Genomic DNA, 27,965 nt, shown 5'->3' with positions numbered 1-27,965 from the left:
GTTGACCATTCCCTCCTTCTGAAATAGTCTCTTTTCTGACTTTCTGAGGCACCTAGTCTCTTTGTTTTCTCCCTACCTCTTCGATTGTTTCTCAGCTCCTCCTCTTATCAGAACTTTAAATGTTAACATTTTTCAGATCTCCAACTTAGCGCTCATTTTCTTCTTTTCATACAGGTTTTTCCCAGGTGACTGTTTTTTTCCAGGAAAGAAAAAAATGTCTTTAAATGCTATGTCTATACTAACAACTCACAAATTTATATCCCCAACCCAAACCACACCTCTGAGACATTCATGGATGTCTAAAATCTAAAAAGTCTGGAACTGAAGTTTTGCTCTCCCACCCTGACAAATATTTTCCTTTTTCTGTATTTCCCATGCCACAGCACCCTCTCCTCCACTGCTTTACAACAACCTGGGAGCTTTTGACTCTTCTTTCTGGCTCCCCACTGACAGCCTATCCATCTCCACAGGATGACAATTCTACCTCCTCTATCTACTCAAATCCATCTTCATCGTCTCCTCTTGACAGCATTCCTCTAGTCCAGGCTATGAGCATCTTTACTGGATCTCTAATTTCCTAATTTATCTCCTTGTTTCTACATTCATCTTGTTCCAATCTATTTTACACATGACATCCAGAATGATCTTTAAAAATAAAATTTCATCATGTCCCTCCTCTGCTTAAAACCCTTCAATTATATTCCCTTTGAACTAAATTGACCAGAAACCACAGGCTATGCCTTCTCTAACCAAGTCTGGAGTTGCCCTCACTCTTACTCACCATCCTGCATCTACATTGGACCTCTTTCACTTCTATAGTAGAATAATCTTGCTGTGTCTGGAACATTCCTCCCACATAGGCTGTGTGTGACAGCCACCTCTTCGTTCTTCAGGGATCAGATTACAAATGCCTGTCCTGAAGACAATGTTATTCTCTTTAATAAAATTATATATTTTATTTGCTTGCTGCTCCTTTTTTCACCCCACCTTCTCTCCAGACTCAAAGATTCATGAAGGCATGTCTCTTGTTCACAAATGGAGATATACCCAACATCTACCAAAGTGTGTGGCATGTGATATGTTCAATGATTGAATTCATTAATTCTAGTTGATGAGTTCTCTAGTGCTTCTTTGACTCCTATTTTAGTCTCTATGCAGTTCAGAAGTATGAATCTGTAGACTGCAGTGAGAGTTCCATTTTAATTATTACTTTGTGTTTTCTTACAATTAACTATACTACTCACCAGGATGAGTCAAGGAAATCTTTATTTCTTGACCCTCAAAGGGCCTAACTAAAATAGTGTCCTTATACCATGTCTACTTGTCCCACTATCTCTTGGTTCTCACCATATATGTCAATTCATATCCTGTTTTTAAAAACCCATTTTATTACTTATTTTCCCTGATGAAAATAGGATGAAAAAGAGAAAAATAAATCTTACTATGGTACATAATTTTGTTAACATTGAGTGAAAATTCAGAAATAGCTAGCCTATTTAGGCTATATGTTTTTTGAAAATTAAAAAAAAAGTATGAAATGGAATAAAATAAATGTTGTAATAACCATAAGACAGAGCCCACAGACCTCTATATCTTTATAGAAATTGGAAGATTTTAATATAAAATATATAATATAGTTGACTGTTGAACAAGATGGATCTGAACTGTAAGGGTCCACTTATATGCAGATTTTCTTCCATCTCTGCCACCCCTGAGACAGAAGGAACAATCTCTCCTCTTCCTCCTTCTCAGCCTACTCAACATGAAGTGGACAAGGATGAAAACCTTTATGATGATCAACTTTCACTTAATGAATAGTAAATGTATTTTTGCTTCCCTATGATTTTCTTTTCTGTAGCGTATTTATTGTAAGAACACAGTATATAATACATATAACATATAAAATATGTGTTGATTGACTATGTTATCAGTAAGGCTTCTGGTCAACAGTAGGCTATTAGTAGTTACATTTTTGGGGAGTCAAAAGTTATACTCGGATTTTCTGTTAGACTTGGAGTTGGTGCCCTTAACTCTTGCATTGTTCAAAGGTCAACTGTATATCTTAACTACTTTCATAGAAATGTTTTTTTCTAATATGATTATTTTTATATTTAATGTCATTTGAATAGTTTAATACAGTCCTCTCTTAGTATCCATGGAGCATATGTTCTGGGACTTCTTGGATACCAAAAGCTGAGGTTACTAAAGTCCCTCATATAAAATGGCATAGTATTTACATATAACCTGTGCATATCTTCCCATATACTTTAAATCCTCTCTAGGTTACTTATAATATCTAATACAATGCAAATGCTATGTAAATAGTTGTTGTACTGTATTGTTTTATTATTTGCATTACTTTAATTGTTGTATTGTTATTTTTTATTGTTTTGGGTTTTTTGAAGTATTTTTGATCCATGGTTGGTTGATTTCACAGGTGTGGGACCCTCAGATACGGAGGGCCGACTGTTTATAGAAATACAACATGGACTGTAGTAGTAATTGGCAGTGGTGTTATTTTCTTCCCAGTATTAAAAAAAATATTGAGCTAAAAGTTTACTTGTAATATATCTACAGCATTGTGACAAGAATTCAATATATTTAATAAGTAGTTAGAGAGCAGACATTTCTCTTAGGATTATAGCAACCTATGACTAAGATTATTCAGGTGCCAACATTATTAAATAATATGAGAGTTGAAAGAAAAATCAGTATAACATTTAAAATCCATTTAAATGCTCAATTTTAATAGGGGGAAGACGTACATAAAACAAGGTAGAACTAAATTAAGGTCTGAACCCTCATTTTATTAAGCGCTAGCTAGAAATGCGTGGGTTTCTTCCACAGTTTTTTACTGTTTTTCTATGGCTAGTCTGGATTAATTTAGAAATGGAGCACACTTTTTCTTAACAGAAAAAAATAAAATAAAATTGAATAAGCTGAGAGATAAGAAAAGAAGAATAAACACTGGAATAAACATTGCAGCTGAAACTAAAATAACTGAAGTAAAAATGTTTTCATAATGAACTTTTATGTTTAACAAGCCCAGACACTTGGAACAGTGTAAGCTATATTAAAGCCTTTTATGAAAGGATTATGTTTTGTATGATGAGTGTTTTAATATAAGTATGGTACACAGCATAAAATATAACTACATTTAACTCAAAGTAATTACGAGAATTCAGGCAAAATTATTTTCTCCTGTACTATCACATTGATACACACAAAAAAATTCTGGAACCTTTCACTGACATGTCTCTGTTTCAATTATTTTTGGCAGTATATATTGCATCTCTGCCTCAGCTACCTTTTAAATCGACAGTTGGTAGCACAAGCCTTTTAACGCACAAAGGGTAGCAGCTCTTCAGCCAATCTGTGATAAAAGGGAAAAAATGAAATCACTATGGAAACTGCAGGAAGGATCTAAAAGCTCTCTTTATAAAGTAAACGTCTGATGTTTGTGACTGCAGGGGTAAAAAATTCATAAATCTCTATGATGCTATCATTTCTGATTTGTTATCACTGCAAATGCCAACTCGATGCAGCCTGACCTTAGCTTCCTTGAGTGCCGTCTGTTCAGAAATAGTTACTATTCAACAGGAGGAAGACTGTGGTCTGCAGACAGGTTTAGGGGATGGTGCGGGACTGAGAGGAGAAAGTAATTTGCTTAGTGTGTGTCCTTTCTTTTCTCATTTAATTGTCCTTTTCTTTTAAATCACAGTGACTTGGTGGAAGAAGGCACAGTGAATTGTCAGGCTCTGTGTTTTGTTTTAGTTTATTTTCCATTCAGAAATGGAGCAAATCTCAGACCCAAAATTAACTAAGAAAACTATGTTTCATCCCATGACATGTCTGTCTTTGATCTTGAAAAACACTAGCCCTCTTCTTCCAATCAAAAAGCAAATAAAAATCACAGAGCAGCCATTCCTACTTCACTACTTTGGGCCCTAGGAGGGAAGAATAAAGGAGACTGTGACTACACAAGCTCCGATGAACCTAATCTGACGATAGATAGCAACAGACATGTGTGTCAGCAAGGAGTTTCAGAATATCCGTCCATTCCCAGAAGTTAAGTGATGTGTATAAAATATTTGTATCGTTATTTAGACAGGTATGTTTTTATTTGATAATAGTTGACCTGTGGAAGAGGGATCCTGGGATCAAGAGGACACTGAAAAGTTCTCAAATGTGAATTTCTTCAAATTCGAGAATGGAGTCTAAATTCAGAGAAGATGAGTATTCAAGTAAGTAGACCAATTTCTGCACTGCATATGCTACTGTGCTTATTTTTCCAATGTTTACAGTCAAATACTACTTCATTAGATTTTCAGGCACTAGAAACTGGCTTTTTAAAAAAGTTGATGGCAACTTTACTACAGTTGTAATGCACTGAAATGTCAAAGATTGATGTGCATGGTAATTGATTTTATATCGTCATGCTGTATTTAGACAATTATAAACATTGCTAATCTAATGTTTCAAGGTACTTATGAACAATTAGCATTTCTGCAGTAGCATTTCAAACACACTTTTGATGACAATAATACATTAAGATAAGTTCTATAAATCCTGAAAGAGCTGTTTTGTAAATGATGATTAGTAAAAAGTCTGGAAATAAAACAGGAATGTTCTAGTAGTGAGCATGCAAAAATTCACAACTAGCAAAGAGAATACATTGCTTTACACAAAGTATTTGTTTAAAGTAAAAGAATATGACAACAGCAGTACTGACTTTTCTTGGACTTCCTCTGCTACAAATGACTAACTTGGCTGTTTGTGTGGCCTTTGCAATTTCCACAGTGCTTTCTTCTACATTATAAGAGTATTAATGATCAGTTATACAGAATCAAATGGCGGTGTGTTTGGGCAACCAAACATAAATACAGACATACTTTCATTTGAAAATATTTCAATGCCTCATACATACTGACTTTACTGATGCTTTTTGTGCATATAATGAAAGCCAATTATCTGTGGAGAAAACTTGACTGGGTGGAAGGAAATTAAATTGGTTTTTAAAGACTTCCTTCAACAGCAGTGGCTAGGGAAAGGTCCAATAACATTTTAGCTCAGTAGTATAATGACTTTGCCATATTAATAAATCATGCTTTATGCTGACTTTTATCAAAAGATTTGGATGGGGAGGACTGTACATGGGGAGGAAGAGGGAAGAGACATTCAGCTGAAGCTTTGAAGGCATCAGAACACTCTACCAATTGCTGTGAAGCCCTGGAATCAGCTATTGGAGCAGCCAGGTAGGTCCTATTTCACTCCAAGAATGAGATACAGAATAATATATGTCTATTAAGAAAAATTTCCAAAATTTCAATTCTTAAAGGAAATGTTCATGTTCTAGAATATTCTGTGATTTTTAAAAATGCTATACAAAATAAATGTATGGAAATCTTTGCCAATTTTTCTGCCTAGTTCCCTTCTGAGATTTTCCTAACTTTTATGAAATGCTTTTGTGATAAATAACTCTTATCAATCAGCTACATGTTTTGTTTTGTTTTTTCATTGTGCTATAAGTCTCAAACTACTTAAGAGGGCTTTTATGAAAACATGGAAAACATATTGTTTCATTTATACATGCAGCAATTCAAATACTTTCCCTTTGTTACCATTCAAAATATTAACATTCTGTGCTCAGTATGCAAGTTCTCGGAGTTGACTTTTAGCAGATACTTTTGAATAAGGAAGGCAAGATACTCTACTATTACCTCAAAATACCTGGTTGCTCACTAACTAATGAGTGAAATACTTCATTGAGCTTTTCTGAAACCAAAGATTTATCTAATTTAAACTGTATGTCAGGAAGTTGATCACATAGACTCTATAAAACATGTGTTACTGTGTGGCAGTGAGAGGACTGTTAGGGAAAATGCATACTTTTTCTTTTATTAATTATCAAATGGCCATATTGTCAAATATTGCAGGCATTTTGATGGTGTAAAGTACCTCAAATTTAATTTTCCATGACTTTTCAGGACAGTACTCTCAGAAATAGTGTTTTCCTGTGGTTATGGATTAAGTGGAAATCTAATATTTTTTTTATTTAGGATCTTAAATATTAGAAAGCCATAATTTATATTTCATAAGGTGCTTTCTACTCAGCCAAAGTGCATAGTCAAATTTTTTTTAATTTCAATTTTAAATGTAACCATGGGAATATTTTCCTTTCATACTTTGCAGAAATTTCATCTTTCATGTCTATCTTTCTCCTACTCTCACAAAAGTAAAGTTTTGTGAAATGAAGTAACCAGGAAATCTCTTTATAGCACTAAATACTCACGGTCTAAACAGGGTCTCAGAAATTGTTTATAATTTTGTGTTATTTTATTTCTATTAGCCATACTTTGTAAAACTGCCATTAATTTCTAACTTGCCATCGTCAGAAATCTCGATTCCTCATGAGCTTTCATGCCAAATCTGTATTTACTCTCTAATCTCAAATCGGCCAACTGAGATAAGATGAAGACTTTTAATTAGAATTTTAATATGTAATCTAAGCCATTTGTAGATTATGCACAGAGGTGATCTTCTATGTATTTAATAACTGCATGGAGAACTTAGATAATGTTTAATTTGGTGGAGAGACTATTTTTAACTTTGCTGGAGTTGGGTTACCTTCAAACATTCCCAGAGAGTCCTTCAGAAGTTATATGAGCATGAGGTTTATTGTGTGAATGAATAACTGAATGTGTCTGCAGCCTGCTTGGGGGAAAATTATAAAAATTGGAATATTCTGTAATATAAAGAAGATATTCTGTTTTCCTTTCTCATTTCTTCTGGGAAACCTAATTTCAAGTCTCTCAGTCAAGCTATGTGATGAAAAGCAATAAATACCCAGTAGAATATCAGGATAATTAGCCTACCTCTTATTACTGTTAATGAGTGGTGCCCCTTAACCCTCATGTATTTATTCCTTAAAAACCCAGCACATCTAGCAATTGTGCTTTCTTTTCCCTCTCTTCAAGGAACAGTTGGTATTTCATTTGCACTTTTGCTTGACATGAATTATTTGGCAAATTGGGGACTGAAATGTGAATTATAAACTCAGAGTTATGTGATGGATCTCAGGGGTATTCTAGGGACAGAGACATTTTAGTAGAGACTTCACAAAAAAACTTTATTGCTAAAAAAATGATACTCATGAAGCATATAAAAATGTGTACCTTGCACAAATACTTATACTCAGTTTTACACACACATCCACATTCTTTATGGTGTATGTGTTTTTTATTTACACGTGCCCGTGACTTTCATTACTATTGATAACCCTCTGCATATGCCTCCAGAAAATAGTGGACCCCGACTGTGAGAACTGTCTGTATTCAAACACACTAAGAGCTCAATATTTAAAATCTGTTTGGCACACCAAGCTTGGTTTTCTGAAGATAACAGAAGTGGGACAGAAAGATCAAAAGAAAAAAAAAAAACACGAAAGATGATAACATCTGGATGGGGCCTGGGTAATACGCTAATTAATGGTACTTACACCTAAGTCTTATCACATGCTCAGGAATGAGAGCTTAGATGTCCCTTTTAAACTGCAGCATTAGAGGTAGTCATAGGGGCTTTGCATGGAAGCTGTCACCTCCACTGTGATCCAGCTCTGTTCTATAGGATTACCTATCATCTATCCTACTTTCTTTTATTGAATGGGCTTCTGCTTTTTTGCTATTGAGATAGTCATGATAAATGAGGTTGTCCCTTGAACTTACAAAAATATGCATGTTCTTTAAAATGGGTCTGGGAAAAAAAATCAGTTCATCCCACTTAGAAGAAACAGGCTACATGATTTAATAAGAAACCCTACATACTTTTCTCCTTGTTCAGGTAAAGTCTTTTGACGTCCTTTCCCCTCTGAGCATAATAGAAGCACTCCCTGAGTACAAACCACAAGGCAGCTTTTTCAGAAGTCACCAAGTCAAGCAATTTTAACTTCTGAAAGAGTTTGTAAAGCCTATATTAATTGATCAGAGTCCTGGTTAAATTGGCATGACTTGAAATGGTTTCAAAATGCTGGGATTAGGACAGGAGGTGATGTGAAAGGAGGTAACTATATTTTCTCGGGTTTTTTAAACAGAGTTTTGAAACATCATTATGCAATTTCTTATTGGTTCCTTTTTAGAAAATAAATAAAGCAAACTGTAGATATTTAGAAGAAGCTGTTCAAAAGTGCACAGATATGTTCTACATGTCTCATTACCGTTAACAGCCACGCATGGTTAAACCTCCCCTCTTGCATTGAGTATTTACCCTCTGGCTTTATAAAGTGATGCCTGAGTGTGGATTTGACAAAGGCATTTCATAACTATTTTATACACTATGCACTACACCTACTATATCAGAGTATGTTTCTTGGGTGAATAACAATTAATGAGAATTGGTGTTCATACCAAAAAAAAAAAATTCCAAAGTGCTTGTATATTAAGTCTATTGGGGGAGGATAGGTCCATCTCTTGTTTTAACTCAATGACAAGCTACTTTTCTTTACATTTTTCTATTGCCTGCCTTCCATTATTGCAAAGCAATCAAATGCAAGGCATTTTGTCTTCTTCTACTCCTTACAAGAAAATGATTCAATTAATACACAAAGATGAAAGTTAGAAATCCACTGCAATCTATTAAGGTCCAGAGATTTAAAGAATCAAATGTACCCTCTGGATCTTGGGATTTATCAGGGAGAATGTAGAATAAGTTGTTTTTCTCTGAACTTCCTTAATTTTGTTTTACGGCCATAGGCATAATTTAGATACTGGTGTAGCACTGGGGACAAGAGATGGTTTGGGGGTACTTAAAAAAGCAGTGGGGTCTAGAAAAAAAGTGACCCAAATGACCCTAGCCTCCAGGGAAACAGGTCTACGGGGTGGCTTTTTGTACAGGTTTTCAATGTGCCACACCCCTATGCAAAAGGTTGGGACCCCTTCAGCTTAGGTCCCCCGTATTCATGTTGGAGTATATATATTTACATTCAGGTGTTTTGAATAACCCCGCTTTCTCTCTTCCTTTTTAAATTGGCTTCACTGTTCACCTTAGATGTCAAGGTTTTCTTATACTCGCTAAGACTTCCCCCATGTAATCTCATGCTTCATTTCTTCCCAGAAAAAGATAAAATAAAATATTTGCATCAAACTCAGCATTTCAATAATAATAGTGAAAAATCCCTCTTTGTGAAAGATAGAGAAGTAGTTCCTGCCAGGAGTTCATCTGCATCATCCCTATTTATTTCTCCGGGGTGATGAGAAGACCTTTGCATTTGACCAAAAAGCACTAGTAAATAAGGAGTTAAAATGAAGGCAGGCTCACTGGTTTGCTGAGATCTGTCAGAGTCTGACTGGCTGGCTACATATCTGTCTCTGGAACAATAGGTACCTGTATTCTGCACGGACCGCTGGGCAGCACTGGCACTCTGGAGAAGGTCTGCCTCTGTCTGCACTTTCCTGGTGAGAATCCCCAATGACGGTCCCACTTTTCAGTGAAGGAGAAAAAATATCTGTCTACTCTCTTGATGAAGGACAGAGCTTTGATCATTTTTGTTCAGGCTTGACTTGGCCAGAGGTTTTAGATTCTTAGGCTAAAGTCAGCAGTCTCTCTCTCTCTCTCATTCTCTCTTTCTCTCTCTCTCCCCTCTCTCTCTCTCTCTCTCTTTCTCTCTCTCTCTTTAACACACACACACATACACACACACAGGAACAAACACACACAAGCGCAAATCCTCTCTCTTTCTCTCCTTTCTCCCTCGTAGGCTCTTTGCAGGCAGATGAGTGTTACAGCTGTAACTGAGGCAAAGAGCGATAAACATAGTGGAGCCAATTTCCGCGATGGCGAGAGGGGACAGGGGACACCAGAGGTGACAACAATGACAAGACCGTCTTCGGACAAGTTTTAGGTAAGAAAATATTTATGCTCTGATTCTTGTATTTCTGCATCCTTGCGGCTGAGACTTTGAGCTCTAAAGAGAGTCTGGAAGGGGAAATATTTTCGTGAGGGTATCATCTGTGCTGTCACTTGCCTGAAAACCTGTGTTCTCGGGGCTTTGTGTTACTAGAATCGTCGGAGGTGAGGTGTGAGCGGGGCTGAGTGGAAGGATGAGCTGCTTTTTATGTCTGTCTGGTGACATTTATCCATGCTGTTTAAATTTATATCTGGAAAAAATTCTGTTTGATGATAGTTAGCAATGTTTTGTGCAACGTGGAGCATATGGCTATGCAGAATTCAAGTGATGCTCTTTCATTCTTAATTTGTAATTATTTTTACACTCAACTGTACTGAGGTCAGAGAGTTTCAAAAATTAATGAGATTCCCTGTGGAGTTCAAATAGTAATATCTACATGAGCTGCCACAAAAAGATAAGATTATGCTGATGTATTTTTAACATAGATCTAACTGCCTTATTTTGAACATACTCCACTTGAAATATATGAAATGTACAACAGTTTATGGGAGCCTATATGTTTTTGTAGATTAGTCCTTAATTTTTTTTTTAATGACCAGGAGAAATTGTCTCGAAATTAGACTGTAGAGGACGAACACTTTGTGTGGAGATATTACTAAAACTTAATAGACATTACTGTTATGGTGATGGAGAATATCTTACACTTTCGAGGAAATGACAAATAATGAATGAGCCACATGCTTAAAAAAAATCTGCAAATGTGTTTTCATTTAAGTTATATATAAAAACTCAGCAGATATTTAGGGTGAAAAATTGCTGGCACGAACAAAGAAGCAAGTGTACACATAGATGAGAATTCTTTGTCACAAAAATGAGTCCAAGGCATGGATTTAGGAGGTTAAGTGATTTTTTACGTTCTCAGTGCCCCACAAAAGGGAGTCTTTTGGGATGAGTCCAGACATTTAAAAATGTACCAAAAAACTTTCATTTCCCACAATTTAAAAACATTGTTTATGTTCCTGCTACAGCACATTGTTTAAATGAAGGGGACTGTAAACCAGTCTGAATATACAGTAGTCGGGGCTAAAGATGGTTTTTATCCCCTGTTCCCCATTTATAAGACTCATTCGGGGCTTCCTGTGATATATTGTTATGTAAATACCGTGCAGCCAGGGAAAGCAGTACTATGGAGATTCAATTTACTTTGAAAGTTGTTCATTATAGCAGGGATGAATGTTATTTATTTGATGTGATTCAAAGGCTGGAAATGACTTTTTCATTGTGGCGCCTTTTGTAATGGGTGCAGGGTGATCTAATCTTTTTAATTTTGGCTTTCACACCAGTGGAGATGAAAAGAGATCTGAACTCATTTATCGGTTGCTAGGTCCTTCTAGAGGCCCAAGTCTTGTTCACGGTTGCTATGGCCAGTCTGACCTCAATCTCTGTGGTTTTGGGGACTTAAGCAGTCTTTTTTTATTGAAGAGCATGTACCTTGATTTATGTCCAAAATTGTGGCTGAACGGCTTTGTCTGCGAATGATAAATGGTGCCGAACAATTCATCAGTTCTTACAAGTAAACACCGCTGTCCCACTAAAAATATGTTTTGTTCTGAGTTAATGGTATGGAACAAGGCAGCCTCCACAAACAGCTATCTTTTATTGTGGAGGGGCCACGGAAACTTGGAGCAAAGTGGAGGAAATTGGCATTCGTTTTCTTGTACATTAGCATTTCATTTGTGATTCGGATGATGCGGCTCTAGGTGGATTGACTATGAAAGGGTGAGCCTGCCATTTGCTTACCTTCTCTCTAGTTGGGGCTGCCTGCGAAACTGGCCGGTCCTCTCCAAACGCTTGCATTCTGCTGGGAGGAGGAAGAAGTCAGGAGCCGTCTCTCGGATGGTATTGGCCTCTGTTTCGCAAGTGCCAAGTGCTAAGGCACAGCAGGCTACGGGCGACTCTGTTGCCTTCAGTCACGGGCTGGTTCTTTGAGGGAAAGTTGTGGCCAATATTGGTGAGTCCCAGGAATGTTCTGCTTATGTGCTACTTTATGGTCCCTGGACCTCCTTGCATTCTAGAACCTTGTTAGAAAGGAGCTGCGGTGATTAAGAGGCTGTGGAGTATGCAGCCTGGCTGAGCAGATGAGCCCCGATACCTTTCCCCGTTCCCTTAAAAACTGCTAATTGATGAATGCTGCAGAAAACAGACGCTCTGCTAATGAAATGGTGATGACAAAATAGGTATCAGGAAAGGCATTTATTGCCTGTAAGCGCCATCAGCTTCCTTCTGAGAGAGAGTGTGGCTTTGTAGTGTAGTTTTTTAAAAAGTAATATGCTAATGTTTTATTCTAAATCGGCCGGTGCTGAGTATCTCCAGGAAAATGGGTTCCATAAGAAGTGACATCCTCCTCGAACTGAAAGGTAAAAATTCAATGTTCTTTAAAGTGTAATTTTTAAACCATTTCATGTACTTCTTGCCAGTAACGCTAGAAAACTGCTTTTTAAATATAACTATTTAAAATTTGATTTTTTTAGCATCAAAGGTTTAAAGAGAGCAGCTTAGAGAATCTGATTGTTAGTCATTTCTCTGAAGATTGGCTAGCTTTTGTTAACAAAGTGCAGTCAGGTGCTTCGTAGGTTTTCCTTTCTGCCCTGAAAATCAGCAGCTTTTTATTCCTTTAGAGAAAATGATCATTTGGGGAATCAATAAAAATGATCTTTATTTTATGTAGATTTTACTTCTAGAACCAGTACATTAGGAACCAGGGTTGTTAGGTGATGTCAAAAGGTCTCTTCAGGCTTAAAAATTCTTCATAAAATACTAGTTTTCTGAAAGAACACATAAGGATGCCTTTATTATTATAATTGCACTTATTCTACTACTGTTTAGCTCTCTTCAGTCAAAAGTTCTATGCTTCCTTGTATAAGTAATAATTGTGACTGGAAGTAATTTCCTAATAATTGATTTTTGAAGATTTTTTTTTAAAAGCTGATAGATTTAGGGCTTTATTAACTCTGAGGTTTTGCAGAGCGCAACTTGTGGCTCCTTGGGTTTCTTACTTCAGGTCTTCTTGAAGGTAATATTTTATATGAGCAGTTAATTGTACAAGAAATATTTAATTGTAGGTATCCAAAGAAAAATACTCCCCGGTATGTATCTATGTATGTATAGAAACACATTTTAATATAAAATGTCTTATAAATTTCACATTGTGTTTGCTTTGCTGTTATTTCCAAGAATTTAAGTGAATGTTGGATAGTGCTCAATTTCCTGAAATGATTAAATTCACTCTCTGAAGAATCTGGGGAAAAGGCCTGTAATGACATTTTGATGACTTTCATTTTAAGGTGTAATAGAAATTGAGTAAAATGTTTTAATAGCTATTCTCTAATATCTCATTCCAAATACAATATTTTTATTGCTCATTCTAGCTTACGATTTTCTGGTGATAATAATGTTGGCTAGTAATTGTTTCTTATGTAGAAATCATTTTATCCTTATGTAAAAGTTATTTCAGAAAAGTCTTCATGCATTTATCTCAGCTGAAGCAATTGCATTCAACTCTTGAGATAAAACAGTGAGTATTTCCAGATTGCTCCTACCTTAATTTGGCACTTCCTTTGTAGAATTAGGTGTGTCTTAAAGGGAAGAATATTCAATATGATAATTTGTGGTTTAAAGGGGAAAAGCAAAAAGGCATGAAAGCCAGAAAAAGCTGAGAAAACAGAAGGAATAAGTATTACATACTATCACAGATGTGATTTTACTTTGCTTTCCAGATGTCAAGTGTTTTTTAAAATTTAAAATTGGGGACTAAGAATTTTAAAAAGTATGTAAATATAGAGTTGTTATATCTATCCTTATTAAATAGGTAAGTGCAAATGTGTAAAATTAATAAGATTGCAGCTAATGTTACCAGGAACATCTTTGCACCTCAATTCTTTCGGGAGGTGTACACACAAGTAAAGCTAATCATGTAGCTTTTAAAGAATCAAATCCTTTGGGAGCTGAAGTTGTGACATATTAGATCAATTTTCATGTAAGTCAAAATGAAATTCTTACATTAATTTTTCTGTACAAGTTACACAAAGCCAATAGCTTCCAAACTGCGTTGTTCTAAATGCTAATTGGAAAAATGTTTATAGGATGTAACTTGATTATAGTGAAAACTTAAAGTCAGAATGTAATATTGCTGAATTAACATGCAATTGGTGTGATTTTTTTATAAAAGTAAAATTAAGGTCTTGTATCTGATTGAATTATTTTTCTCTCCTGATAGATTTACTAAATTTTCCGAAGTTTGCTTTCTTTTTATCATTGTATTCCTTTTCAAATAACACTGTTAGAGAGCAACTAGTTACTCGTAGTTTCTTTCTGCCTACTACAATTTTGTCTTTTGTCTTTTTGGTGTGCCATTATTCTTACCTGTCATCTAGAAAGTTGTATTGACTTCGAAACTATTTATCTGAGAATAACTCAGATAAATAATGTCTGAGATTGAGAGGAAAAAACCTAAAACTTGTGTATGAAGTCCTGAAAGATTTAACTTGGCCTTGGAATTTTGTTTGTGGGGTTGATATTAGGATATAGATTTTTCCCAGAAGTAGCTAGTTACTTGCGTAATTAATAAAATCTTGCCTTCAGCTCTTAGTTTATTTTCTACAAAACAGCATCATTCTAGAACATTTATTATAGAGAATGGCGAACTGGCAGGGAAGGGGCCCTCTTAGATAGCTAGTGAAGATATCACCCCAAGTTACTATTTTAACTTGTTGGCAAGGATACATGGTCAAGTTTTATTTATGGGTTTTGTATTTAATCATTTTTGTGATCCAACAGCAGAATTTAATTTGCATTGGTGTCAGTTGGATAGCTTTTGTTTAAATGATACCAGAGTGACTTAAGAAAATAAAAGTTATGCCAGAAAGCTTAATTATACACTCTAACACTCACTAATAACTTATTTAGATTTTAAAATGTGAAAATTGTATTTGCTTAATGGTGTTTATAATCTCTTTTTCAAGAGATGGCTTGTATAGACTTGTTATGACCCTGAGTGATAAAGTTATTAGACTTTACGATCTTATAATACTGTATCATCGACGGAACCTTTTGTATCCTTAATAATATCTCTAAGCCATACTTTTATGTCCTCAATATTACTTGACATGATTTAAGTACAGTGTACTTGTGATTTATAAATCTTTGAATTTCCTGTGTTTTTCTAACAACTGAGTTCATAGTTCAGATGCAAACACTGAAATATACCATTAGGCTAGGAGTTTCCTTTGAGAAAGAAAGACCAGGTAGCACACAGTGGTCAGGAACATACGGTGCATAGGTAATTACCACAGTCTTAAGGGTTTTTAACATAGTTTACTGCAGAGATCTTTCGAAGTGTTAAATTTCCAGAAAATAGTTGAAGAAATTCAATTTGCTGGAAATTTGAAATATGGAAATCAAACAAATTATTTTAAAAATCCCCTCCCACACAGATTTATAAAGTGTTTATTCATTCACTCAACACATGTTTATTTAGTGCCTACCATGTGACAGACACTTTTCCTATGGCTCTTAATTTGTCCCCATTACCGGTATTCAATATTATTTTCCTGATTTTGCAGATTATAGAAATCTCACTAGTTGCTCATACGTCATCAGTTAATCACGTTGCAATGTATATCATTTTAGAGCTTGTATTTCTCTTGTCTGTTCTTTAAGTGGCTTAAAATATATTTTAGGCGTATATACCAATTTAGAAGACTGTATTGGCAAAACAGAATGTGCTTCAAGAAGTTATCTTATTGATATGCATTAAAAAAGTCTGAATGCATCTTTTCCCCCTTACTGTTCAGGCCCATGATGCAGCAGATGGTAAACTGGTTTTACTGTTTTTATGCTTCCTTCCAATGCTTCCTGTACTATTTTAAGGAATTTCTAATGCTAATTATTAATGGCTAACATTTATTTTCTATATGCCAGACAATGTACTAAGCCCTTTACCTTTGTTTTCTAATTTAATCTTCCCAATCACTTTATGAGAAAGGTAGCATCACTATCCCTGCTTATAGATGAGGAAACTGAGGTTTTGAGAAGTTAAATAACTTCCTCAAGGTCACAGAGCTAGTAAGCAGCTGAGAGGACTTAAAACCTAGGCCCTTCAGGTTCTATTAATTATTTTTTGTCATTCAACAAGTATTATTGAAATTTCATAATGTCCCGGGCTTGTTCAAGGTGCCCAAAATGAAGCAGTAAATATCACAGGCTTTAAAGCCCTAGACTTTATTGCCCAAGTCTCTGCCCTCACGATAAAGGTGCCTCATACCTACCTTGATACATTTATTATGTTATTTCCCTCTGCATCCAGGGACTCCCTAGAGCCAATAGCGTAAAATTTTAAAACTCAAACCTTTTTAGATCTCCTATCCATTTGGCTTCAGCCTTTCTTTCCAATTGCATCACTGCCTATTTCTAAGTAGAAATTTTCTACATCGTAAGGTTGATCTGCTCATTGCCCCCAGAAACTTTGCCTTGCATTTTCTCTGAGTGTTCCTGCACCTGTAACTATTTTGCCACTGCTTTCTAAAAGCCTTCCAACCTTCAGTGTTTGGGTCATAGCCCATGGATCCAAGGAAGCCTGTCTTAGAAATTAAATCCTAAAATTCTTTTATCTGCATTGATCATTTGACATATGACATTTGCAGCAACTACAGTGATTTGAAGCTAGGTAACGTTTCCCATATTTCTTGTGTCTGTGTTTGTGGACATGCCCAACTGACATGCTGGCCAAGAGTTCAGGAAACCAGCAGTGAAATAAAACAAGAACTTAAAAAAGGGAGGACTGGAAGGCTTGGAAGTTAGAGCCCTATTGCCTAGTACAGTGCCTGGCATAGAATGTGCAGTTAATAAACCTTTGAGGGTGGGAAGAGGGGAGGAGGGGAGGGGAGGAGAGAGAGAATAGTAACTGGAGGAAAACTAGCTTTAAAAGAGAAAATAATATTCCTAAAGTCATAACCCAGAGCCTTTAAGGATCTTTAAATTAGGGTCATAGATCCTATTAATGAATGTATAGATAGATATAATAATCTTTATTTTCAAATACATTTTTGCTTCTTTTTGGAATAAATTGTCATGTCAACATTAATACATTTGATATAGAATGGACTTCCAGGTGTTTCTAAAGGAAAGTGCAATTGTGTTGTGTTTGCATGTTTTTCTACCACTATTCAGACCCATGATGCTACTGACTCTATGTCGATTTTATTGTTTTACACCGTATATGATTATTTCTCTATTCCCTGGGACATATTTCAGTACTAGAGAAGTTGCTGACCATGCCTACCCCAGCCCCCTCAAAAGGACTATTCCCTTAACCATCATAAAAGTTTTGTTAGTTGATACTTTATGTTGGGTTTTTATTTTCAATAAAAGTCAAATTCAACGTTCAAACTCCTAGTGCAAATCTCAATCTCCTCTATCAATAAGCAGCTCTTTTGGTTAATTATTAATATTTATGTTTTTGCTCAATGGTATTGAAAAGTGTAGCCTTGAAACCTCAAGAGAAATCTATAGGTATGTATGTGATGAGCTCTCAGACCAAGTTATTAAGGTAGACATTTTACTTTATACGAAAATCCAGGTGGATATTTCTTAAAGCAACTACTACATCTGACCTCTGCTCTGGGACTATTTTACTAGCTGTAAGAGCGAGACTTGCATACATAGATATAAATATAGCGTGTACTTCAAGGAGGTGTTACTATTATTTTATATATATGTACTACATACTAATTTTCCTGGGTGAAGCAAGCTAGAAAAGTCGCTCCTGGAACCAGTGTATCCCAAAGACTTTGTGTACCCTCTAATTTATATGACAGTCCTCTGCCAAAGCAGACCCATTCCTTGGGGATTCCTACCTGCTAGTTGAGACCAGTGAGGATAAAGCTTTGGCCGTGAGGCTTTGAGCTGTCCTGCTTTTAAGAAACAAGGAATAGTTCTGCAGTGTGTATTTAATAGTAGCAGCTGAACAACCCAGGAGAGTTCCAGAAATGAAACATTTCTGTGCTCCAAATGGTTATCACATGCTGGGTTGATGTCAGTAAAATGCAGAGGATGAGCCTGGCTCCCCTTTGACCCTAACTTTCTATGGTCCTTTCATTTTGACACTAATTTCAGGCATGAACCTTGGCACTGAGCTACAGTGTGTAATTGTTGGTATCTTGCTGCCACCTGGGTGCACAATGAGAGTAGCAAATGGAGAACAATATTTAGCCCCTGTGATTTGCCATAAGAACACACCACATGCAGTTGGAAAGGGAAATATTTAATCGGCCGGTTTTCTCAACGCAGTCCCCATCAGTTGAGTCCGTTGAAGATTTTTTTTCCCCTCTGAATTAACTGCTTGTTTTGTCACTGTGAAGATAAATCCTTTGGCTCTCTCTTAAATTCATATTATACAAATTTGGGGACATTGCATATTTATTTGAATGTACAAACATAAAAAAGATTCTTTTTAATATGCTAAGTTAATAACTCATTTTGGTCAAAAGGTTTTTTTTAAAAAAAGTTCCTTGAATCCTCTGTTTTGTTGGTTGGCTGTGGGCTTAGTATGAAAAAGGCTGTAAGTGACGCACGAATAATAACATTCCATTTTTAGGCATGTTGTATGATGATGCTGCTGATCTTTAAAAGAAATTCCATTTGGTGACATTTACAGAAATAGTTACATGTTAGCAGCTTTTAATTTTAATTTAAAAAAATATTGAGAATGGTATAAATTTTAAGTGGCAAGGAAGTCATCTAGAAGGTGTATACTTATGTAATGGAAGCAGGAGACATGCATTGACTCTCATCAGATGTGCTTATATTGAGTATGGAGAAACAGTTTTGACTAGTCGGAAAATGGTATGGAATAGAGTTATCTATATAAATAGGCATATCATCTTAAAGATGAGATCTTTTTTTTTTTTTTTTTTAAGTCTGGTAATTTAAAAAAAATGCTAGGAAGATTTGAATCCAGAGTTTAGTAGTGCTCACTTTAATCTTGCTAATTCAGTGCGATGCAGTCCAATCTGCTTCAATTCACTCAGTTACTCTAATATTTATGAACATTTTAAATTTCTTTAGTCAATTATCTCTTTGACAGTATTATTTCATCTTTTGGTTGGGTAAATACAATAAGATATATGGGTACCTATGGCAAAGAATTTCTCGTTCTTGTCCACAAAACAAGGTATTTTAAAACATTCAGAATTTCAATTGGGGAATTTTATTTTTTCCATACCACATTGGCTAAAAGTTGGTGTGGTATATAATCTTTTTAACTAAGATGGTATCTCTGACCCAAGAATCATGATTATTGTCATAAATTTGGGACGATTTTCAATCATTCATTCACTCAGTCAGTTGACCTTTTTTCCCCTTAATTATCTCATCTGAACAGCATTGCTAAAGGCACTGTGAAGGATTTTATAAAAGGAGAAAATATGATCTTTCCCTCATCAACTATAATATAATTGGAGAGAAAAAAAACCTTAAAGAACTAATTGAATAATATAATGAAATTACTCTTAGCAATCATACTTCAGTACTGTGAAGGGAAAAGCTATTTCCTCACAGGTAGAAGGCAGTATTAACAATCAAATATAGATTTTAGGCTCAGGGTATTGGTTCAGATTATTTGTTGTAAGAACTATAGTGAAAATATTCAGAATAATGGCCAGTTCTTAAAAATGGATTTTAGAATTTTCAAGTGATTTTATCAGCAAAACACAAGGTATTCATTTCATGAGAACTTTTTTAAAAATTAACTAAGCCATACTGTTAGTAGTTGGTTTAATTGTCCCAAACTTTCAAATACTTTATTGATAATTAATAATAAAATGTGTGTGTGTATTCGGGGACAGGGAGTCGGTGGAGTTTACTGTTGTCTTAATTGTGCTTCACAATATTCTTCCAAAGTTTGGACATAAATGCAAATTGAAATGTTTTAAAAATAGTTGAAATCATCGCTTATGTGTCTATCTTTTGAAATATTTCAACTTCCTCGCTATCTTGAGAAGACAGGCTAACACATTCTGTGTGATGGAAAACTTTTCAAAGCTGTCTTCAACATCCCTGGATGTGTAAAGCCCTGCCCATGGCTTCACTCTCTGGCAGAAATATTATGCCATTTACCCACAGGGAGAAAAACACGATTCCAAGTAAAACCTAACATTAAGTAAAGAGCTTTGGGATTGGTTCAGTTCTCACTTTCTCTGTCAAATATCAAATTTTACGATTTTTAGGGAAAAACAACAACTTTATATGCATATTGATTGTCATTTTCCAGGGAAGCCATGGAGTAGCCAGCCCCCCCCCCCAAAAAAAAAGTTGTAAAACTTAAAAAGTCTTGAATTTGCATTTAGTTACCTGTAAAGAGCAAAAGCCCAGTAACAACTTAATTATTCTCTTCTTTTCTCTTGTGGAGTTTGTATTGCGTAGCTGTATAGAGAAGAGCCTTGGCTATTTCTGCCTTCTCTGCTCAGGGAAGGGAAGAATTGGATAGAGAGGCGCACACCCATTCCTAGCAGACGTGTCCTGTGGACAGCGTGTGGCCTTCTCCACTCAGGGGAAGACAGATGTCCTTTTATTGGGGGCCAGGTAGGGTGTTACAAAGGGCTAATTATCCCCAGTAGCCTATTATGTGAAGGGACTTATACTAGACACATCGTGGAGGGAATCAGAAAGGAGGATACTTAATGAGACCCACATGGAGAACAGACAGCAGCGTCTCCCTGTCGGATGTGGCAGCTCTCGGTTCGCAGTGTCTTTGGGAAGCAAGCTTCACCATCTAAACAGAAAATGACAGCAGAGACACTACACACCTTCTCCCTGTGACTTGCGATTGCCTTTGGTGCTCCCAAATAAGGAGCTCCTCTCACTGCTGTCTGCTCTGAGCTGCATTTCATTTTGATCCCCATTTGCAGGAGGCACCTTCGAACTCCATGCGATGTGAAAGGTATGGTTGAGAAAGTCTTTAACGAAATTTCTTCTCCTCCCCCCACTCCCCAGTGGGAGATTTGGAACATGAAGATTTGAGACTTAGAGACATTACTTCTGACCTACCTTTTAAACACACATTTAGACTCACACCATTTGAAGAAAAAAAGAAACAAATAATAATAATAATAAACCTTGAGAAAGCCAAAGTATTATACACTGTGGAAATATGGTATATGGTTAAATTCAGGGATCAGGAGAGATGAAAGAAAATATTTGGAAAAAAATCAAGTTTTTATTGAATTTCAGATTTACCTAGTCTCAGTTTCGCTTTGACTTGCTAGATCATAATGTCCCATGTCTTCTTTAAATTTAATTTTGGTGCCATAGCTCTAAAGTAAATATGTTCTAGATTAGGCAACCTCACCTTGTTAACTCTCAGGGGATGCCACACCTCTTCAGTATATCTCCAGGGTACTCAGGAATAACAATGTAACTTTTGCATAAGTTGCTCATCACCATCTAGGTCTTTCCCCCAATAATATAGCCAAAGTATTTTGATTAATGATGCTTTTGATGGCAAATACAACTTCTTAGGCTTCATCTTGAAATATTTAAATATGAAATCTAAATTATAGCACTACATCAGTCAACGTCCAGCAGCACAACGTGATTTTCTTGCACCTCTGGTGAATCCATATCTTGACAGTCATCACTGAGCTTCTGCATCTTAGGTGCATGTTCATTTTTGTAGGCTACATTGACTGGTCATGGTTTGGCCATTTTTACTTTGGAGTTTAGTGTCTTGTGATTTGAGGGCTTCAAATCGTTTTTGAAAGTCTAATATTCTAATAGTTGAGCACACACTTTGAAGAGAGGGTTATTAGAATACAGGCATCTTTTTGTGATGGCATTTGGAGGATTTTCTCTGCTGATGTCTCCTTTTCATTTTCACTTTGGGACTCTAAGGGAAGCAGCAACCTTTGTGGTAGAAAGGGTATAGGCTTTGGAATCAAACCAAATTAGATTAAAATTCCAGACCTGCTACTTATTTCCATCAATTGCTTAGCATCTTTAAAACACTTTTTCTTCCTTTGTAAAATATAGATTATAATACCTACGTTACTAATATTTCTTGACCATTTCTCACATGTCAGGCATCATTCCCACATGGGCTATAGGGCAAGTATTATTATTATTCACAGTTTACAAATTACTACACAGAGGTTTGGAGAGGTGAAGAAAACCACCCAAGAACACACGTAGTCGTTAAGTAGTGGATCCTCTTGTTGGTTCTTTCATTTCAGTAGAACTTTTTTTTTAGGAAAGGGTCAAAAAGTATTTATATAATAAATTTAGGTAGTTTCCAAAATGTCATTTAGTTTAAGCCCTTGAATATGGGATTAGAGTAATACTACAGTGGTAATACTATAGTATAATAGTAATACTATAGTAGTAATACTACAGTGGTAATACTACAGTATTAAAACTGTAATTCTATTTCACCAACGTTGCCACATTACATACTGATGCTATTTGAGAGTGTGCTTTTAAGTGGCGGGCTATATGCTATGAGAACTGTTTTATGCTTTTATTTTTGAAGTTGCTGCTGGTCCTCTCATCTTGATGAGCACAATTCCTTTTCAGTAAAGATTCTGGATACCTGTCTGTTACATGGAATTGAATGCTAGTCTACAGGCAATTTTTATACCTTAGATGAAGAGAGGATGCCATTTGCAGAAGGGCTTGACATTCTCAGGGAGTCGTTTCATAGCCTAAAAGAACTTTATATTTGTGACTGTATGACTCTCGATAAAGAATAAAAAAACCGAGAATGATTTGTTTGGAATTTAAAACCTCCCTTCTATTGTGGCTTTATCTGCTGCCCATTTGCAGGACACTGATAACTTCAGCTTCTTCTCCTACTTCATCTGCAGGCTCTCGAAGTCTGTGGGATGCCCAAGTGTGTACAGAAACACGGAAATAGCACAGTCCCTTTGGTTAAGAATAACATGTCAGTTTTCTTTTCTTGCTTTTGTGTGCTCTCTGGAGCTCACCCATGCATGATGTTCCAGTTGACTTCAAAGGCAAGTGTATGGTTGGATTAGCTCCACAGGACAGAAAGCAAGGTAAGAAATAGGCTTAGTGCTTTCAAGGCCCACTGGGGAGCTGATAGAGCCAAGCTATGTGGTTTCCAAAATGATTTGTTCATTCATGTCCTCATGGAAGAACAGGTAAATTTGCATAATCCTCTCTCTTTTATTGTTACCATTAAAATTTCTACATTTTCAAAATGATGACTGGACAGTGCCCAAAAAGGTTGATTTATAGTTATACAATTCCTGCACTTGAGGCGTTTAAAATCTAATAAAGGAGATACAGATATAATAAATTTGGAGTGAGAAAATACCACTAAAATCATGAAGACATGAAATATTCACGTTGCAGGGTAATTTTAGGTATTAAAAAAAGCTGGGGGTAGAGAATGGTCTGTAGTTGAGAAATTGCAACTGAGGGACATTTGCTTTCCAGATATTGCCCGCAAAGGTGGACTTCTTATAGAAAGTTAGAGCCAGGCATTACGGAGGGAAAGAAGAAAGAAGAGGAGGTGAACTGAAGACATTATTACAAACTCAGGGTGCACACTGGGAGGAGGTTTCAGACATAAAAGAGGAATGGCTGGATGACGTGCACACTAAGGTGACCTAACTGAGAACATGGCAGACTGGTAGGTGCGGCAGAGAGAGGTGCCCACATGCACTGGGAAGTTAGGAAAGCCAACCACACAAAATGTCGGTGGGGAAACCTAAGCAGGAAGCAAAAGTGGTGAGGCCCATGAAAAAGCAATGGAAACAACCTTAGTATTTCTGCTAAGTATTGATAATTGGCTTATTTATAAATTATGAAGACTGGGGGCCATATAAAGGCAGATAAAGAGTCTAACTTTTCAGAAATCAGAAGACCAGATAAAAGAAGCCAGAATAATCTCAGTGAGATATCAATAGGTCTTGGACTAACTGTAGATATTATATGAAAAAAAGTGGGGGGAATATATTTAGTAGTTGTGAAGGAAATAATTGTACAAAACAAAATAACATCAAAAAATCCACCACCATAGAAGGAGGGTTCAGAAGGAGTCAAGGTTAGAAAGAAATTACAAGTTGTTGGAAGGGGTTGATGGAAAAGTTACAACACGTCGAGCAAGACTGACGGAGGCTACAGGATCCCAGCAAATCCTAGAAAGGGGACCAGAGATCTGCGTAGTTTTTCTTTTGTCTCTCGAATGAAGAAGAAAGGGAATGAGGTTACTTCTTTGTACTTTGATTTATTCCATTTTATCTCCAGGATCACAAGTATGTGTTACTCAAATTTATTTAAAGCTAAGAGCACATTTTAAGCGTCCTAGCCCCCACACGCCAGGGTTCTTCGAGGTAATTGTATCCAGCATCGTCTAGGGACACACTACAGAGAGAAACCGCAGTCTGTGTGGTAACCAGCATCAAGTCAGTACGACTGAACCTCAGAGTGAGTCTCGACTGCGGTTCTGTCGTTCTAGTGAATAGAGCAGAAACAGAAATGAATCATTTGTCTCCAGAAATTGTCTTTCTGACTTTGCTTTTGGAGACAGTGGCATGTGTACTGAGACTGGAACAATCCTGCTTTGATTTGTCACCAAACACTTGGTATTGGACTTTGAAAGGGAAGAAAAATATTGTGTGACTCAAATGAGCTTTTCATTTGAAAAAGAAAAGGCTCTTTGTAGAGTCCTATCTTTTCTAATTATTAGCAGCACTTATTTCTCTCCTAAGATGTACACCATAATTTTATGACCTGGGAACTGCTCAATATTTGTTTCGGCACTCACCAAACATTTTTATTTCATTTCCTGCATCTTAGAAAGTATAAATGGATTATCTGGTGTTGTTTTCTCTTCTCTGGAAATTCCAAGAGAGGAAACCGTCAAGTGGAAACACTTCATTTCATAATTATAATGAGGCTGAGCTTGGGGAAGGGACTTGTTTAAGGTCACACAGCTAGGTAGTGACAGAGCCAGGAAAAACTCAAATCTATTCATACCCAGATGAGCCTCTTTTGACTACACTGTACTGTCCCTTACAAGTGTATGAGATTCTAAACTGCAGACAAAGACTTGTCATTCCCCAATAAATCAGATCTCATGTTGGATGTTTCATAATGCACCGCACATCTATTGCAAAAAACATGGTTATATGTAAAGTATAAACACTCTGATAATGACTGACAAGGCTTAAATAGGAATGAAAGAAGAGATTTTAAAAGGAGGGTACTTATTTAAGAAAGAAATCACCTTTTGTCTGATTTCCTTAGGAGACTTAATAAGAAAACAATACATCTGTCTTCATCTTATTCCATGTTTTGCTTGCCAAAGAGCCACCATCCTAGGACCAGGGTGAATTGCCCAGAAAGTTTCTCAAATGTGAATGTGGTAGGAGAACAGAAAGGATGGCTGTGGTCAGGGTGGCACTCAGACACTGACGGTCATTGGTTCAAGTGCATCCCACGTTGCTCCTGTCCTGAACGTCCCGTCCGTGGTTCTGGTTCTTCTCCATCATCATTTTGATCTCTTCCTCCCCACTCATTCAAACCTCTTGAACCTTTGGTGTATGTGTACTTTGCTTTACAATCCCTAGCATCTGGCATCTGCTCTTCATGACTGATGAACTTATGGTTCCTGAATTGCTAGATCCAGTGGGTTCTTTGGTTCTTTCCTAGATCTCTGTGTGCATTTGACCTTGCTGATCACTCCCTCTTCTGCAAGTTCCCTGCTCTCCTGGCACCTACCCTCCAGATGGTCCTCTGATTGTTCTATGTCTTTTCATGGATTTCTCTCCTTCCTATTCTGTTCATCCTCAGCCCACTGCTCTTCTCGCCCCGCACACTCCCCCAGAGTATTCTCCTCCACCGTCGTGATTTGCAGCTACTCCCACATTTTATATGTAGTTCAAGTCCCTGGTCTGCAATTTAGATTCAGATATCTAGCTGCTTGCTGTGTCCGTCTAGCACCTTCTAACCCAATGTGCAAACTGACCTCACAACCGTTCCCCTGAACCTGATTTCTCTTCCTGTGTTCTCTGGCTCATTTTGTGGCACTGCAGGGAGTCATTTTTGGCTCCTCTCTTCCCACTTTTGTTGCTTTCCACATCAAACCCATTACCAGGATCTACTGATTTGCCATCCTAAATGTTTCTTGAATCCATCTGTAATGCTCATCACCGCCACCACTGTTGTAGTTCAGAACTTCTGCCACTTGCAGTGGTTCATCTCTTGCTTGGACATCTGCACCTTTCCTCCATCAGCCTTGTCACCATGAGATCCACCTAACTTACAACCCAAAGTAGACTTGCCCTTCGCGAGCTTAAAATCCTCTCGTGTTTCTGCACCCTGACAGATAATGTCCAAAGTAGTCTCAAGCTAAATTCTGGCCTTAAATCTGCTATTTTCTGCCTCTCTCTAGTCTTGTCTCTAAGAATTCCCTGTCTTACACTTTGCTCTCTAGCAAAATGCAAACAGTTTGGAATTCTACATATGAACCATATCACTTCTTTGCATTTACTGTCTACTTTGCCTCAGATCACTTCTCGCTCTTCTTCCCTGGCTTGTTCCTAGTTTTCCTTTAGTCAACACAGTGTGGCACCTTCTTCAAGAACCTTTCCTTCCTGTGTCTTGTTCCCACCCCATCCCAACTATCCTCAGCCTTGTCAATACCCTGTGCATTATCCAATCATTGCATGAACTCCATCATTATCCAATTTGTGTTTACATGAACTATGCAGCCCCCTTGATAGCTGTTTGCAACTTATTTTCGTCAACTAAATTCAGACTTCTTTGAATAAGTATTTGACACAGAACTGAAAAAATCTTTGTGCCACCGCTGATAATTGAGTCAGGAAGCCGTAGGATGCTTTTATATTTTAACCTTTAATTTTAACCTTTCATTTCTTCTGAGGAACAGCAATTGAGTCACAGACATACAAGTATCTTTATTTTATCTTCTCTCCCAACATCTATATTTTATGCATATTCTACCCCCCCAAAAGAAGCTAAAATTTAAAAAGACTAAATTATTGGCTTGCATGGGGCATCGTAGTGTAAAAATGTCACGAGACTGTTTTCCAAATTTCTAGATCAGTCCTCTTACTATGTTATGACATTGTTTCTCTGTGATTTTTAAACATTTAAGAGTATATTTTATATGGCACTTTTATTCAGTCACCTACCTAAAATAATAGATTTCCCAGGGTGGCAAGTTATGCCAGAGAAAGGCTTTTTAAAGCTTTATTTATCCACATCTCAGATATGTATTTTTTTCATACCAACAAGTAGCACACTGAGCTTTGCTGTCCCCCAAAATACTATACATGCTATTTTCTCAGGAAGAAGAGTGAGGTTTATTTTTTGTTAATGAAATGCCAAACAAGCCTAGCCAACTTGCCAGGCAGAATTAAATTGGAGCATCTTTGGCAGTAGGTTGGTTCCATCCATGCAAATGTTTTGTGAAAATGTAGCTTAAGCATTTTTTTTTAAATTGGCCAGATTCTTTTTAGGATAAAGTTGGGACATTCAGAAATTTGGGCAGTACACACAATGTGATAAACATTTTCAAGGCTGGTTAAATAAGCCCCATTATGATCTTACTCATTTAATTCTGGCCTTTCTTTCTACACTCATCACAAAACTTCAGCCCTTGGCCAACGTGAGTGTGAATGTAGTGGCTAAGTTCAGATATAAAAACATTGTTTGTAAAGTCATTCTAATTTTAATTTATATCCCCTCTACCTATGTTTTACCGTACTGTTTATAGTCTCTTTTTTTCCTCCCAATATGAGAGAGAGAATAAACACACATCTTAAGGAATCCCTTAGGCTGGCCTCCAGCAACAAAGATTCCCAAAAAGTGCACAGCAAAATGAAAAGTAGACAAATAGGCATATTCCATTTTTTAAGGATATTTTTCAGGTTTTATTAACATATTGGGGTCTGACAAACTTTTTCTATACCAAGCCAGTTAGTGAATATTTTAGCTTTTGTGTGGAACATGGTCTCTGTTG

General features: G+C 36.6%; 2 long non-coding RNA genes across 4 annotated transcripts in view; both read left to right on the top strand.

Annotated features, from left to right (window-relative positions):
* Window positions 1–4,165: 4,165 nt before the first annotated feature.
* LOC123639412 lies at window positions 4,166–9,977 on the top strand. The gene is made up of 3 exons (XR_006735722.1): window positions 4,166–4,244; window positions 5,132–5,255; window positions 9,752–9,977. It is a non-coding gene; the product is annotated as an uncharacterized LOC123639412 (long non-coding RNA).
* Window positions 9,978–11,632: 1,655 nt separating this feature from the next.
* Window positions 11,633–27,965, top strand: part of LOC123639411 — a 94,150-nt gene continuing 77,817 nt past the window's right edge. For 2 of the 3 annotated variants that reach the window (XR_006735720.1, XR_006735721.1), the window contains exon 1: window positions 11,634–12,318. This is a non-coding gene — a long non-coding RNA (uncharacterized LOC123639411). Of the gene's footprint in view, window positions 12,319–27,965 lie in introns of all 3 variants that reach the window. The other variant, XR_006735719.1, reaches the window with a different exon arrangement.

The sequence above is a fragment of the Lemur catta genome, chromosome 6, assembly GCF_020740605.2.
Source record: "Lemur catta isolate mLemCat1 chromosome 6, mLemCat1.pri, whole genome shotgun sequence".
Lineage (NCBI taxonomy): Eukaryota > Metazoa > Chordata > Mammalia > Primates > Lemuridae > Lemur > Lemur catta.
This window is presented reverse-complemented; position numbering and strand designations above follow the sequence as displayed.